Source organism: Ovis aries, chromosome 2 (genome assembly GCF_016772045.2).
Source record: "Ovis aries strain OAR_USU_Benz2616 breed Rambouillet chromosome 2, ARS-UI_Ramb_v3.0, whole genome shotgun sequence".
NCBI classification, from domain to species: Eukaryota; Metazoa; Chordata; class Mammalia; order Artiodactyla; family Bovidae; genus Ovis; species Ovis aries.
In genome coordinates this window covers 15,961,028-15,975,619 of record NC_056055.1, presented here as the reverse complement: position 1 = coordinate 15,975,619, position 14,592 = coordinate 15,961,028, and the positions used below count along the sequence as shown (strand labels likewise).

The following is a 14,592-nucleotide window of genomic DNA, read 5'->3' as shown; positions in this document are numbered from 1 at the left end:
TGTTGTTAACTTAGTGTTTCCCCTGAGTCAGCCCCAGAAGGATGTGTTGGCTTTCCTTGGATAGCAAAGCCATTGTGTTCACTGAGCTTTTCCCAGATGAGCAGATAAGAAGGAGCCCTGTTCCCTGACAAGAGCAGTGAGGTTCTGTCCTACCAGGAATCTGCCAGGTTCCAAGGTACAGAGCTGTACCAGACACTGTCCTTGCCTTTGAAGGGGCAGTTGATGGGAAAGCCAGGCAGACCAATAGCAGAATGCAGGAGATGCTCAGTAGTGATCTGCAGTTGAGTGACCTTGTGCCTCTGCATTCCTCAGCTGTAAAATGGGGTTGTGTGGCATAAATGAGTTCATACATGGAAAGCACTTCCAAACAGTGACAGGCACGCAGCAAGCTCTCAATAAATGTTGTTATTTAGTTGCTAAGTCGTATCCAACTCTTTTGTGACCCCATGGACTCTAACCCACCAGGTTTCTCTGTCCATAGAATTTCCCAGGCAAGAATACTGGAGTGGGTGGCCATTTCTTTCTCCAGGGGATCTTCCTGACCCAGGGATCAAACCCGCACCTTCTGCATTGGCAGGCGGATTTTTACCACTGAGCCACCAGGGAAGCCCAATGTTGCCATGAAGAATTAATTACTGGGCACAGGAGCACGTGTCTCCACGCCACTGTGTCTACTGTCCTCTTGACTCTGAAAGTGTGTATTGCATAATGCCATTTTATAGCTGTTATGTGCTTTCTCATTATTAATATTATCTGATTATCCGAATATAAACACTATCCAATATGCAAAAAAGAAAAAAAAACAACTTTGTTCAAGACTGAAATAATCATTTATAAAGTAGGGAACAGAAAGATCTTCTAACACATTCACAGGTTATTTTAATACTTTCCAAATAAATGCCAAGGAAGGGAGTGTTTATATATAGCACTCAAAACAGCCCCTCCACTTTCTCAGTGAATGTGCACCAGCTTGTCAATGTCCCCATTGTGCAGGGCCCAGAGCTGGATATAATTAAATCCTATTACCCAGGAAAACTTGCAGCATAGTTGGTCTGACACATTTAATGATTTGTTAACTCAAGTCTGCAAATGTAATTAGAATAACGCTGTGCCTGGGAGATGGGAGATGAACATGATGGTATGGTGCCATGTCTGCCCTTGAAGAGCTTAAAATCCAATGGGCAGACTTGATATGGAAATGGCTAAATATGGTCTCAGAAATATAGGAACACTAAGTATAGACATTCAGCAGCTAGAAGCCATCAATCTCTGAACTCTCTGGGGGCAAAGTTTTCTCTGTGTCTCTTCATCTGTCATGAAAAGATGTCCTAACACAGTGATTAGAAATCTGAACTCTGAATATAAATTCCAGCCCAGGCCCTTGCCAACCACATGATCATGGTGAGCTTCTCTAAACCTGTTTCCTCATCTTTAAAAGCAGGATAACAGTAACTATATCATAGGCCTATCACATTGGGATAATGTCTCTTATCTCATAATAACAGTAACTCATTGGCAACTGAACAACATTGGATTAAGGCTGGAATAATGGATATAAAACACATATCAAATATCAGCCACATAATAAACTAGTACTAACCTTTCTCTGCGAACACCAAGCACAGAGCAGGTCCATAGCAGGCACCACTAGTAAATTGTAAAGAATGAAAAGTGCAAGATTGACATAAAGAGTAAATTCATTATGTAATTAATGAGACGTTATTGTGTTGGAATGAAAGTGGAAAAGTAATTATTCTTGCTTAGGGAAGCAAGATGGTTTCTTTGAAGATGTGGCATTTGAGAGAGCTTGAAAGGCTGGACCAACAAGAGGCCTAAGCCTGCACGGCATGTTTGGAGGAGGACAGATATGCAGGAAATGAGGTTGGAGCCTAGGGATAGACCAAGACTTGTGGAGCTTCTCCTTAGGGAAATAAGGGTCAGTGGAGATTTTAATAGAGGGGTGTGGTGTAGTTTCTGTTTTCTAAAGTGTCATTCTGGCTACATACAAAGAATGAAGTCATGAGGGGAGCGAGCTGAAGTTTGGAAGAACAATGAAGAGGTCAACACGATAGTTCAGTCAAAAGTTGGTGGGAGTCTGAGTAGGGCAACAGCAGTGGGAATATAAATGAGGAGAAGGCATTGGAGACTGGATGGAATGTGGGGGTGAGGGATGGGGGAGAAAGCTTTGAGGTTTCTCCTCTGGGTGAACGATATCTCCTTTATTATAGGAGAGATCATTACTAAATCATGGGCGTCCCCAGTGGCTCCGTGATAAAGAATCTGCCTCTGATGCAGGAGACACAGGTTCAGTCCCTGGGTCGGGAAGATCCCCAGAGGAGGGCATGGAAACCCACTCCAGTATTTTTATCAAGAAAATCCCATGGACAGAGGCGCCTGGTGGGCTATGGTCCATGGGGTTGCAAAGAGTCAGACATGACTGAAGCGACTGAGCACGGACTCATGCAATATTAAATCAGAGAGAGAAAATGGTACGTCATGTTCATTTATTTCTCCCAAATCATATAATCCTAGATTAGCATGGTGGTTGAGACCAGGCCCCCAAACAGTCACCATCTGCTGCGTCAGTCTCACTCCTCTGTGTCCTAATTCCAAAGCAGCTTCAGGACGTCTCTTACTCTTTGAAAGGTCGGACTTACACTGAGTTAAAATATGCTTTCCCATCATTTCCAACCCTTGGTTCTAGTTTGGCTTCTGGAATCACAAGTCAAACGGACCTTCTTTTATAAGACCATATTTTGCATTCAGCTGGCTAAATAAGAATTTTTCATAAATAAGAATTTGTCCGTAAAAATAACATGTGATATCATCAAATACTTTGCTGAAATCAAAATACATTGTCTGCTTCTCTCTACCCTATTATTCTATTAAACCGCCCCCCTCCAACCCCTGCAAAATATGGAGAGGATCTAGATATATAAGTGGTCACAAATCAGACACTAATGACCATTAGTTTTTGTGTAGGTATCAAGAACTATTTATTTAAAAATCTATCCTACGGATTCATGTCAATACCAATACAATATTGTAAAGCAAAAAAAAAAAAAAAAAAATCTATCCTAGAATTTTCTCCAAGATGACGAGCTTGGCTGCCCAAGTTTTTTTTTTTTTACTTTATTTTACTTTACAATACTGTATTGGTTTTGCCATATATCAACATGAATCCACCATGAGTGTACACGTGTTCCCAATCCTGAACCACCCCCCCCACCTCCCTCCCCATACCATCTCTCTGGGTCATCCCAGTGCACCAGTCCCAAGCATCCTGTATCCTGCATCAAACCTGGACTGACGAATTGTTTCTTATATGATATTATACATGTTTCAATGCCATTCTCCCAAATCATCCCACCCTCTCCCTCTCCCACAGAGTCCAAAAGACTGTTCTATACATCTGTGTCTCTTTTGCTGTCTCACATACAGGATTATCGTTACCATCTTTCTAAATTCCATATATATGTGTTAGAATACTGTATTGGTATTTTTCTTTCTGGCTTACTTCCAAGTTTAATTGTAATAGCAAAACGCTTCTGCACACTCACAGAGCTTGTCAATCTAAGGAAAAGCATATGCTTTTATATTGTTAACCAGTGGTCCCAACCTTCTTGGTACCAGGAACCGAGCTCATGGAAGAAAATTTTCCACGTACTGAGGTAGAGGGGGATGATTTCAGAATGATTCAAGTACATTGCATTTATTGTGCACTTTATTTCTACTATTATTACATCAGTTCCCCTTCAGATCATCAGGCATTAGATCCTGGAGGTTGTGGACCCCTGTTGACCAGACCAAGCCAGATCTACCCTGGATTCCTTTGTGCTTGCTGGTCCTTCTCATGACATGCTGGCTGGTTCTTTCTCAGCACTTGAATTTCAGCTCAAATATCCCCTCCTCACAGGTAGGTTCCCTGACCATCATATCTAGACGCACTCCACGCCCAGCACTTTTCCCTTACCTGTTTTATTGTTTGCGTAGCACTTTTAAAGTATCCGAAATGATTTTGTTCATTCATTTACCTGCTGTAAAACATAAGCCTCCCGAAAGGAGCAACGTTACTCTGCTACACGTTGTAGCCCAGCACAAGGATGTTGCCAGCACAGCCTGTGTTCCATAAGCTGAATAAATATATGAATGGTCACTGGCTTAGACGTCTAACTGCCCAGCCTCCATTCTTTTCAGCTTTCACAAACCCCAGGATGACGTTGTTGCCTTTTCCCAAGGTTTCTGTCACATTCACTTTGCCAAGCAATTTTTCCTAGTTGGTCAGAATTAGGTCCAGAACAGAAGTTCCCCAAGCCTCTTCCGCTTCTGGCTGAAAGACGAAATTATCAGCCAAGTAGACCAAGGCAAAATGGATCGGGCGCCCTGTGTGAGGCTGAAGGGAGCTCCCAGCAGTTCCCGCACCCACACTGTTCTTCAGGCAGGGAGGTCTCATCCCCCAGTTGTCTCCTACCATCATACATGCTCCCCAGTCCCAAGAGGAAGCTGGATTGGCTCTGGCATTGTCAAAGCCACTTCACCACGACTCACTGACCTCCTTCTCTTCCCTGACTCTGGGTCTTGATTCCCGGCTTTTATGACTGACATGAGACCGGACCTCAATAGCAGATCGAACCATGGAGTTATAGTCAGCGTATGTCACTGGTTGCATGAATCAGAAACCACTCCAGCTACATAAAATAAGAAGAGTAATTGGAAGTCAGCAGGGAGTCTCATTGAACCCAAGGGTAATAAACAAGCTACTGTCCTTCCCCCTCTCTCCAGGGCCACGTGCTCTCACCTCCCTCCTTCCTGCAAGGCTGAGTCACGCTCTCCTTGGCCTAACAGCCGGCTTCCTCTTGTTCTCAATCACAGTTTATGTGCTCTCCCAAAACTCTGACTTACATGTGCTGTGGCTTCCCCTTCGTCACGTTGCAAACTTCATCTCAAGTCTATATGACTTTTCAGCTCAAATACTCACCACTGAATGACTACAGCCTCTGGCCTGTTGGTTGAATTACGCAATAAAAGAAAATCTGAAAGGCCACCAGTCAGCCAATGAATTATCTTGTTACTTGAGGCTCCTAATCATTGTTGCAGTCAGGTGGGTGCTGAGAAGCCATCATCACATGGTTCATAGGGCTGCTCCCCATGAGGGTGGCAAGTGTGATTTCCCAAGGAGGGATGTATGAATGGGAAAGGGAAATATCTCAAAACATTCTAATAGGTATAGATACTACAATTGTCTTGCTACAGTGACTGTTCCTTGCTTGGCCCTGCTTTGCCTCTCTGGATGGGGGCCCAGTTCAAACTTTTGCACCATCCTAGACCTGTACCCCTCTCCCCCTACCCATCGCTGCAACAGCTGTCAGCTCTTGGTCGGCTCTTAATGCTGGACTTCCAAGGCTTCTGGCATCAGGCAAACACACTGACACCTCGGTGCTGACACCTGCATTGGATGTGGTTGGTCTCAAGCACAGGTGGCACCACCACTGCAAAGGGTGTCAGGGGAGATGTAGGAGTGACTTGGGGCTGACACAGTGGCTGGGGACAGCTGCTGCCCTGTAGTGGGCAGAGGCCAGGAACCCATCACTTCCTGCACCATGCTGGACAGTCCCTCCTACAAAGACTTGTCCTATCAAAATGCCAACAGTGCCTCTTTGGAGAAACACAAGTAGACTAAAATATCCACCCTATCAATCATCCACGCATATATTCAGTATCTTTACTGCCGGCTACTATGCTAGTCTGGAAATACAAAGATAAATATATATGATAAATATAATCCTTGTCCTGGAGGCTCTCAAGCCTAAAGGAGAAGAGAGTCATACAAAAATAATACCAGGGATGTCCTTGATAGTCCAGTGGTTAAAAACTCACATTGCATTGTAGGGGATGCCAGTTCAATCACTGGTCAGGGAACTAAGATCCCACATGCCATGGGGCCACTAAGCCTGCATGCTGCAGAAAAAATTCCATAAGATGCAACGAAGATTCTATGTGCTGCAACTAAGACCCAAGGCAGCCAAACAAATAATTTTTAAAATAATAAAACATCTTTAAGTTAAACAAATTTTAAAAATAAATGAAAACGATACCAAATAAGAAAATTAAGAAAAGACCTAAGTTTAAGTGTTAGTCGCTCAGTCGTGTCCAACTCTTTGCAACCCCATGGACTGTAGCCCACAAGGCTCCTCTGTCTATGGGATTCTCTAGGCAAGAATACTGGAACAGGTTGCCATTTCCTTCTCCTTGGGATCTTCCCGACCCAGGGATTGAACTTGGGTCTCCTGCATTGCAGGCAGATTCTTTACCGCCTAAGCCACCAGGAAAGCAAAATGTTAATTCCAGACTAAAAAATAAGCCCAGCTGTATAAGAAAGGAAACATAATCATAGTATATTACTTGAATCGGCAAGGAGTGACATATAATCGGAATAATGTAAACTCTAATTACTGATTTAACAAAAAATGTGATGTAGCCATTTTGGGAGGATGAAGGGAAAAAGAAGCGGGTTGGTGTTTGTCTAAGAAAACCTAAATCTCATCCATTATCAAAGGAAGTCAACAGATAATTCCAATGAATTGTGGCATAGTTGTACAAGCACGTATTCCTAAGCAGAATATGGAGGTAAATTCCAAAAGACATAAGTAGGAGAATTGGGGAACAAAGTGGTAGGACAAAGATCAGCTGTTGTCTTATAATAGACCTTTTAATACTATTTCAATTTTTGACACACATATTATCTTTTAATGTAAAATTTAATTTTAAAATTACTACAGTACAGTCTATGCAGTTATTATGAAGGCTATCTTAAAGGGATATACCCAATGTTATGCATTTATTCTTATGTTATAATATCTGTAATCAGTAAAGCCATGAAGAGGTTTTACTAGACTAAGTGTGCAGGTCTGTGGATACCAGCAATCCCCAGCATATTACTAAGGCATGTTCCAAATACTCATATATATTTTCTTATCACCTCTGCTGGAAACTTCCCTATCAGCCCAGCTAGGGTAGAAAGCAAAACCTCAGGATCCCAGTATTGACTGCCACTCAGCGAGTGAAGGAAAGAGAAAGCTATAATACATACTAGAGGGAGAGGAATAAGGAACCTGGGAAAAATTCAAGAGAGAAGGATTGAGGAGAGAGCGCGACGTGGAAAGGAAACTCCAGAGGCAGCAGGCAAGGATATGAGTGTCTGTGGCCCCCAGCTGACTCCAGGGCTTTCCAGTTTTACTACTGTAATTGGTAATGTATCTGCCACTCCTCCTCTCTCAGTAAGCTCCTGGCAGGCAGAGACCATGCCTCAATCACATTTGAACCCCCTGCATCTAACAGGGGTTCCTGCCTGTTCTCCCTAAATAGCAGAGAGTTATGGGCTTCCCTGGTGGCTCAGATGGTAAAAAAAAAAAAAAAAAAATCTGCCTGCAGTGTGGGAGACTTGGTTTTAATCCCTGGTTCAGGAAGATCCCCTGAAGGAAGCCAAGGCAACCCACCCCAGTATTCTTGCCTGGACAGAGAAGCCTGACGGGCTACAGTCCATGGAGTCACAAAGAGTTGGACATGACTGGTGACTAATATTTTCACTTTATTGAGCATTTATTTCTGATATGTGCTGTTCCAATACATGAGAATGGATGAACATGTAACTGAGACACTGTTTTCCATATATGAAAACATTTGGTCCTAGCAGATACTCATCGAGGTAGGAATCATTAACACTATTTTACAGAGGAAAAAACCAAAGCACTTCAAGATTCAGGAATTCTGATGGAATCACGCTGAGCTCATCTGAAATCCTAGCTCTTAATCAGACATGGACCCCTATTGAGAAATTCTTTCTCTGACTTGCTGCCCCCCATACTAGGCCAGCTCCTTTTTTTTTTTTTTAGTTCTAAAAATCCAGTGGAGGGGACTACTCTGCTGGTCCATTGGTTAAGAATCTGCTTGCCAATGAAAGGGAGGAGGGTTTGATCCCTGGTAAGGGAACTAAAATCCCACATGCCACAGAACAGCTAAACCCAAGAGGTGCAGCTACTGAGCCCCCGTGCGCCATAACTGTAGAGTCCATGAGCTGCAACCAAAGATCCCACAAGCTGCATCTAAGACCTGACACAGCCAAATAAATAAAGAAAAATTTAAAACCCCAATGGAGGAGAAGAGATGCAAAGTGAGCTAATGTGTATTAAAATACTTTTCAATGCAGTAAGCACTTTATGTTATTGTTGTCACTAAGTCATGCCCCACTCTTTGCAGCGCCATGGACTGTAGCCCACCAGGCTCCCCTGTCTATGGGATTTCTCAGGCAAGAATAGTGGAGTGGGTTGCCATTTCCTTCTCCAGGGGATCTTCCCAACCCAGGGGTCCAAACCAGGTCTCCTGCATTGCACGTGGTTCTTTACTGCTGAACCACCAGAGAAGCCCATGAGATGTGCTCTCTAATTGAAATTTCATGATAACCATTTTAAGCAGACATTATTTTTTCCCATTTCACTGGTAAAAAAAACTGAGGGTCAAAGAAGTGAATGGATTTTCCCAGCGTCCTACAGCTGGTTAGTTGCAGAAGCAAAATTTAAGCCCAGGTCTCTGTGATGACCACACCTTCCAACGTAGCCAGCCTCTGGGGCACCCTAGTGGCAAAGTTGGTCCAACCTTGCCAAGCCAATGTTGGGTGATCTCAACACTGGTGATATTGGTTTTAGGAGATCTCAGCTGTGATTCAAAGAGTCTCTGGATGTTGGTGGAGGGATCACCTCAACACCTAAGATGTTTCCTCTGAATTCTGTACAGTTCTCTAGACAGCCAAGGCAATCCCTGAACCTATGGCACCCTGGTGTTCTGCAGATGGGACCAGGTGTCAGCTGCAAAACCAGCATAGCGGGTCTTTGCCAATTCATGGAAATACATTAAGCTCATGTTGGAAATACTTCAAGATAATTTTTTTTATCCTATGGCACCTTTTAGTGCTTGTCCATGCTAGAATCTAGTATTGAATGATGTCTTATATACTTAGCTATTCTAGATTTCATATATCAATATTTTATGGTGTTTCACAAATAGTCCAGTTCAAGAGACAGATGTTAACCCACTGCCTCTCCTGTCCATCTTTGCCTGCTTACAGCTCAGAATAATAGTAGGTGTGAATTAAGAAAATGACTCAGACTTTCTTTTTTAAAGGAGGGGGAAAAATTACTGTTATGTCCATCTTCCTTTCGAAGCCTAACGATTCCACTTGTACAATGGGTCCCATCCCTTCCCATCTCCTCAAGCACTTCAGTTTTCTCTGTCTCATGCCTGTTTTTCAGGTCCTCTTTACAGAAAAACTCTTCAAAGGATCTGTCAAGGCTCACTTTCACCTCTTCCCTTTCTCTCCTGAAGTCACTCGAATCAGGTTTTAGGTCCCACTGTTCCACGGGAAGAGCTCTTACAAGGGCACCAGTGACTCCACATTGCAAGCCTCAACAGTCAGTCCTCAGTTCTCTTCTCAGCTCTGCTCATTTCACTCCCTCTCTCTTGAAGCACTTTCTTCACTTGGTTTCTAGGCCATCGCTCTCTGTGGTTCTCTTCCTGCCTCTCCTAGCATTCATTTTCTGTGTCCTTCGCTCGCTGGCCCACAGTGAAAACCCCTTTGTCCCAGAGCTCAGTTCTTGGGATGTTTCTCTTTTGTATCTAATTTCACTCCCCGGATGATGACCTCATTCTGCTCTGTGCTTTAAAATGCCAGCTGTATTCTCAACAATTCTCAGATTTATAGCTCTGGACCTCTCCCTGAAATCCACACTTTTATCTACAATTGCCTTCTAGACATCTCCTCTTGGATGTCTAAATAACATCTTAGATCTAACAAGTCCAAAACCAAACTCCTGGTTTCCCCATTTAAAACTTCTCTCCCACGTGTTTGCCAGTTTTGGAAATGGGGACCCTATTCTTCCAGGCAGCCACACTTGGAATCGTCCTTGGCTCCCCCTTCTCTCCAACCCATCAGCCCACCCTGTGAGGTCTGCCTTTGAGACGTTTCCCATATCTCACCACCTTTTAGAATGGCCCCCGCATCCACCCTGGTTAGAGACACTCTCATCTCCACGTGGATTCCAGCGATAGACTCCTGCCGGTCTCTCTGCTTCCCAGTGCTCCTTCCCATTCTGGTCTCCTTGCAAGCAGCCAGAGTCATCTGGTTAAAATATAGCCACAGCATACCCTTCCTTTGCACAATATCCTCTGTGTGGTTTTCTCCATCAGCCTCTCAGAACTCTGTTCAAATGCCAGGTAATCAGAGAGCCTTTCCCTAACCAACCTATTAAAATACTAATCTCCACCTACCCACTGCATTCCCTGTCTCCCTTACTTAGCTTTATTTTTCTTCATATATACACACATGTAAGTATTATGTATATACACACACGTGTGTGTGCGTGTGTGTGTGTGTGTGTGTGCGCGCGCGCGCGTGTTAAGTTGCTTCAGCCATGTCAGACTCTTTGTGACCCCATGGACCGTAGTCTGTCAGGCTCCTCTGTTCATTGAATTCTCCAGGCAAAAATACTGGAGTGGGTTGCCACGCCCTCCTCCAGGAGATCTTCCCGATCCAGGATCGAACCCAAGTCTCTTGTGTCTCCTGCATTGGCAGGCGGATTCTTTACCACTGGTGCCACTTGGGAAGCCTATATATATATATAACTCAAGATATATATTACATATAACTCATGATATATATTACATGTCCAACTCTTTGTGACATCATGGACTGCCAGGCTCCTCTGTCCATGGAATTCTCCAGGTAAGAACACTGGAGTGGGTAGCCATTCTTTGGTGTGTGTGTGTCCCTCTGTGTGTGTTTATTTTGTTGTCTTCCCATGAGAACCAACACTTTGCCTTTTATACTCGCTACCTTATCCCTAACACCTAGAAGAGTGCCAGACTCAAAGTAGGTCAGTAAATACTTGTTGAATGAATGAATGACTTCAGTACCAGGAGTGCCAAAATAGAAGTGTGAACACAGAGCAGGACAGGATCATCTGTCTGGAGAGGAAGAGGCAGGCAGTGCAGCCTCCTTGGATGAGACCCTGGGACACTGTTTGGCACAAGTTTGAGAAAGACTGTCCAATAAGAAAATAGGAATTGGGCCCGCTGAGGCTTGAACCTAATTCCAATTCAAATATCACCGTTCACAGGCAAGCTTTTCTTTGGTAAAAGAGTCAAGCGTGCCTCCCATCCAAACTCCTTTCACAGAAGAAATCCTGTCTTTGGGTTTCTTCCCAGCACCCAATAGAAAGGAAGGCTTATGGCTGTCAGCACAGGGCAACTTCCTTGTCCACAGTTCAGCTGCAGAGAGGTTGAGCAATAAAGAAAATTGGCTCCGAGATTTTAAAGAGCATGTTTAGCCAGACCAGACTGACAAGAGGTTTAACATTGCTGGAGATGTTTTGTTCTTCTGTTGGACTGGCTGCAACCAGTAATGGGCTCTGAGAGAAAGGAATGATGCCCATTTACAGAGGGGGCACTGCCCAGGCTCCAGAGAGAGCAGGTTAATTTCAGCAGCTGCCACTAGAGGTCTATTCACAGCTAGAAATAAGAAGAGGCCTTATTCCTGCAGCCTTTTCAGGGCTCTGGGGGGAGCTGCCTGCCAGAGGGTCTGCCCCCAGAGTATGCAGAGCTCACATCACAACTTCCAGTCCTCCTTCTGTGGCTTTCTTTGATCCCCCTAGAGACCTCATGTTGGGTCCTCTTCCCGCAAAATCCTGGGAGGACAACCCCTTTTAAGTCCTGGCTGCCATAAGCCCATGGTTTTAGGGTAGACAGATGAGGAGGTAGTTTTTGGTCACTAAATAAACATTGCTACCTGCAATGGTAGCTTTGCAGCTACCATAAGCAGGTCTCTTTCCTGCTTCCTGCAATAAACATTTCCCCAAAGATCTACATAGGAATAGAGTCATTTTTCATGCAGTAGAGATGAGTGCTCAGTCTGAAGGAATCCTTCAAGAATCCTTCAAGGAATCCTATGAGCAGTGATTTGATAACTCTGAACAATTATATCTGTTCAGTAGATTCAGGCCCCAGTATTGCTTTCTGTGGTTCTCAAGTTCATCTGTAGGTGAGTTAGAAGTAGCAGTCCTATAGGTTTTAGAGTTCAGTTATCCTTTACCTGCAGACCCATTTGATTTTTTTTTCTTTTATCGAAGTAAAATCCATTGAAATATAACATAAAATTCACTCTTGTGATGATTTTAAAGTATACAGCTTAGTGCTTTCCATCACATTCATGACACTGAACAATCACCACCACTATATAATTTCAGAACATTGTTTATCACCCAGCAAAGAAATCTGTACCCATTAAGCAATCCCTACTCCCTACTTCCTTCAGCCTCCAGCAATCACTAACATGCTTTCTGTCTCTATGGGTTTAAGCTATCATTTTATATAAGTGCATTTATATAAAGGGACATCTTATATAAATGGCATCATACATTAAGTGGCTTTTTGTGTCTGTCTTCTTCCACTTTGCCTAAAGTTCTGAGAGTTCAACTGTGTTGTGACAGGTATCAGTACTTCACTCCTTTTATCACTAAATAATATTCCATTGGATGGATATACCATTTTAATCTGTCCTTTAGTTAATGGACATTTGGATTGTTTCCTTTTGTCTATTTTCTACCTTTTATCTGTCATGAACAATGCTCCTATGGACATTGTGGTACAACTCTTTGAACACCTCGTTTCAGTTCTCAGGCACGTACCTGGAAATACGGTAATTCTTCATTTTCACATTGAGCACCCACTCTCTACTAGGCATCCAAGTGCGAAGAGGAATAAGACATTGTCCTTAATCTCTCACCACACTTTCTGTGTGCTGTTCATTTGTTCAAGAAAGGTGTACCTGGCCCTGGAAATATATCCATGAACAAAACACACAGAGGTCCCAGCTCTCATGGAGCTCACAGTTGGGTGAGCAGGTAAGAATGCCAAAAAAACCCCACAACAGTTGAGCAAATAAGATAATTTCATAAGGGTGAGGGCTGTTTTAAGTAAACAGAAATATTCAGTTGTCTCTTGGAAAGTTCTTAATTGCCACAAAACCATTTAATAATTAGCAGGTCCAAAACTGGGCTCATTATCTTTATCCCGTTCTCTCCCCACCTAACCTGTTAACCTTCCAGGTTTCCCTAACTCTTTTCCAATCCTATATATCCAGTGAGTCAAACCACTACCCTAGAGTCCTCCTCAACTCTTCCTCCTCCCAAATTCCCACACTAAGTGGTCCCCAGGTCTTCTGGGTTCTCCCTCCAAGTCTTGAATTGGTCTTCTGTGCCCCACTGCCCTCACCTCTGCCTGGTTCAGACTAATATCATCTTTGGATTTCCCAAGGGCTTCCCACCTCTCACTTTTAATCAAGTCTTCACCTCAATGCCAGAATTACCTTTCTTCTGTGCAAATCCAATCCTGCCACCCTCCAATTTGAAATCTTCACTAGCTCCTCATTCCATTCAAGATCAGGTCCAAACTCAACCTGACCTAAAGAAATCTCCACCATCCAGACCCTGCCTACTCTTCCAGCCCCCTCTCCTGCTGATCCTCATATCACCTTCTCTCCAATGGAAATAAAATCTTCTGCTGTCTCCTAATGACACCACAATTGCATGTTGTTCTCTCTGTCTGGCTTATCCTTCTCCCTTGGACTTGGCCTTCCATTCTTGATCCACCTCATCCTCTTAGAAGCCATCTCCTTCTCTCCCCACCCCCAGGAGACCAAATTAAATGCCTTCCTCTGTCTTCTCAAAGCTGAAGTTGATTAGCAATTACATTTGTCTGCAAAGGCTGATTTTTCTTATAGAACTGGCAACTGTCTGTTACTTCTCTACCCCTAGGGCTGAGCACTTTCTACAAGGTATATGCTCAAAGATGTTAGCCCCTCTCAGCCTCAAGTGCCCTTTTGTAAAAGGGAGTTAATATTACCCACCCCAAATGACTCCTGTGAGGATTAAATGAGAAATGCTTTATAAAATGAATAAACAAGAAACCAATTAAAAACTTGCCCAGAGCCTGGCCCATAAAAGGAATGCAAAGCTGGCCACTACTTTTCTTCATTGCGTTGCAATAAGAATTCCCTCCAGGACTTCCCTGGTTGTCCAGTGGCTAAGACTGCGTGCTCCCAATGCAGGGGGCTCAGGTTCGATCCCTGGTCAGGGGACTAGATGTCACATGCTGCAACTAGAGATCCACACACAACAACTAAGAGCTGACAGGATCAAATAAATAAATACCTTAAAAAAAAGAATTTCCTCCATCATCCAACTGCTGCCCAAACAGCTTCTCCCCAAGGCATCTATGTTTCCAGCAAGGACAACACTATCCAAATCACTCAGGCTCTCAACTCTTCTTTACCTCATTTCTTCCTATATTCATTCATTCATAGAGATTCATAGAGATCTGTTGGATTTTCCTTTCTCAATGTTTCCAGCAACACTACTTCCTGATCCATTTCCAAAAGCATCCCACCCTAGTTTAAGAACTGATGACCTCAAGTTTGGATTATTTCTTCCAATCCCCACTGGTCTTCCCACTCCCTCTCCCCACCTCTTGCCCCTGTCTCCAAAC

General features: G+C 43.6%; 1 long non-coding RNA gene across 1 annotated transcript; it reads right to left on the bottom strand.

Annotated features, from left to right (window-relative positions):
- Window positions 1-3,706: 3,706 nt before the first annotated feature.
- On the bottom strand, window positions 3,707-4,966 carry LOC121818531 (uncharacterized). Its single transcript, XR_006058500.1, has 2 exons — window positions 4,799-4,966; window positions 3,707-4,688 (listed from the first exon to the last, which is right to left on the bottom strand). It is a non-coding gene; the product is annotated as an uncharacterized LOC121818531 (long non-coding RNA).
- Window positions 4,967-14,592: the final 9,626 nt, after the last annotated feature.